The sequence below is a fragment of the Oratosquilla oratoria genome, chromosome 17 (assembly GCF_046742065.1).
Source record: "Oratosquilla oratoria isolate Oo_2021 chromosome 17, ASM4674206v1, whole genome shotgun sequence".
In the NCBI taxonomy this organism is placed as follows: Eukaryota; Metazoa; Arthropoda; class Malacostraca; order Stomatopoda; family Squillidae; genus Oratosquilla; species Oratosquilla oratoria.
The window spans coordinates 13,718,816-13,721,315 of record NC_134793.1 but is presented as its reverse complement, the minus strand read 5'-3'; positions in this window follow the sequence as shown (position 1 = coordinate 13,721,315).

Below are 2,500 nucleotides of genomic sequence, written 5' to 3'. Positions count from 1 at the left end.
TTGAAAGAACATAATGAAGACTCAGTTATTAAAGTGATGAGACAGAAGGAGAATATAGTAAGAGAATTAGCTGACAAAAAGAAATGTATAATTATATTAGGAATGGAAGAGAAACATAACCCAGATAGAACCGCAAGAAACAAGGAGGAAAATGAAAGAGTAAGCAGTTTATTAAAATTAGTCCAGGAAGATGAACCAGAAATTATAAAGGAAATTGAGGAAAAATTCAGACTCGGAAAATATAGTACAGATAAGACCAGACCAATTAAGATTAAATTCAGGTCACAAACAACGGCAGAGAAAATTCTATCCAAAACAGGGAAACTAGCAACAAATGATCAATATAAAAAGGTATGGATAAAAAGAGAAATGAATAAGGAGGAAAGAGAGGCAGAAAAGCAGAAAAGACTTGAAGCTAAGGCAAAAAAACGAGGAAAGAACGGAGTCAGAGAAAGAGAGATTCTATTGGAGAGTAGTGAACATGAAAATAAAGCAGTTCGACATACAAAAGAAAAACATAAGGGAAACAGAGAACACAATGGAAGTGGCAGAAAACTAAGAGCGTCTTACACAAATATAGATGGATTGATAACAGGATTGAATGAACTGAATGATTATTTGAAAGAAAAAGAACCAGACATAATGGGAATTGTAGAAACAAAATTAAAAGGCCCACTACCACCCAACAGTGTAGGACATGATGCATACAATTATTGGATTAGAAACAGAGAGAAAAAACAAGGGGGTGGAGTTATGTTCCTGACTAAGAAGGATATAAACGTGAAAGGTGTCATATATGGAAAGAATACAGTAGAGATGATTATGATAGAAGTGGAAGACTGAGATAAGAAGAGCAGAAAATTTGTGATCAATTATGTGCCTCCGAAAACAGCCTCATGGGAGGAGAGTGAACATAAAAGTATGTTAGAGGACACAAAGATAGCATTAACTAAAATAATGGAAGACGGAGGAAGAATAGTTATGATGGGCGACTTTAATTGCAAAGAAATCTGCTGGGAAGAAATGACAGTAAAGAGTGGTGATGACTCATGGGGAAATGCTCTACTTGAGATGATTACTGACCATTCAATGACACAATGGATACAAGAGAACACTAGGTATAGAAATGAAGAAGAACCATCGAGACTAGACTTAATAATTACATCTGAACCTAGAATAGTGGACAAGATTGAATATAAAACACCAATAGGTAAAAGTGACCACATATTGATTGAACTGGAACTTAATGAAGAAAAATATATCAAAAGAAATGAACAATATAGAAGAGGAAGAATGATGTATGAAAAACCAAACTTTGATAAAATAAGAGAATTCTTCCAACAAGAAAACTGGGAAGAAATATACAAAGAAGAAACATCAGTGGAAGAGAAATGGAATATTTTGACAAAAATTTACAAAAAAGGAGTGGAAAAGTATGTCCCAAGACAAAAACAAGAAAAAGAATATGTAAAATGCTGGTACAACAAAAGCTGTAGGGAGTTAAAAGACAAAAGAGACAAAGCCTGGACCAGATGGAAAAAATACAGAAGACCTGAAAAATGGAAAATATATACTGGTTATAGAAATGAATATGTACAAAAGTGCAGAGAGGAAAAAAGAAAATATGAAAAAGATGTTATAGAAAAGTGTAAAGATCAACCAAAACTATTCTACAGATTTGTAAACAATAAACTGAAAAACAAACAAGACTTGGAGAAATTAAGACAAGGAGGAGTTGAATACACTGAGGAAATGGAAATGGCAGAAATTATGAATAAACATTTTAAATCAGTGTTTACAAGGGAAAATATACAACCTGAAGAGATTGAGTGGAAAGAAAAAGTCCCCCCTATGGAAGAAATAGAAGTAACAAAGAATGAAATATTGACACACTTGGGTAATTTTGATGTTAGAAAATCGCATGGGCCAGATGAAATAGCAAACTGGATTCTGAAAGAATGCAGAAATGAACTGGCAGACAAAATACATAGCATAATAAGCAGTTCCTTAAAAGAAGGAAAAGTTCCAGAAGATTGGAAAAAAGCAAATATAGTACCTATATATAAAGGAGGAAATAAAGAAGAACCTACCAACTATAGACCAGTCTCTCTAACAAGTACAATAGCAAAAATTTGTGAAAGAATTATCAAAAGTAGATGGGTAAAATACTTGGAAAAAAACAACGTACTAAATCCAAGGCAATTTGGATTCAGACAAGGACGATCATGCGTCACCAATTTAATATGTTTCTATTCAAGGCTAATAGATATAATACAAGAAAGAGATGGATGGGCTGATTGTGCATTTCTAGACCTAAAAAAAGCTTTTGACAAAGTACCACATAAGAAGTTGCTTAAGAAATTAGAATATGAAGGAGGAATACAAGGTAAATTGCTAAATTGGATGGAAGACTTTTTGCAAGAAAGAAAAATGAGAGTAGTGATAAGAGATCAGCACTCAAAATGGAATGAAGTAATAAGCGGTGTCCCGCAGGGAACAG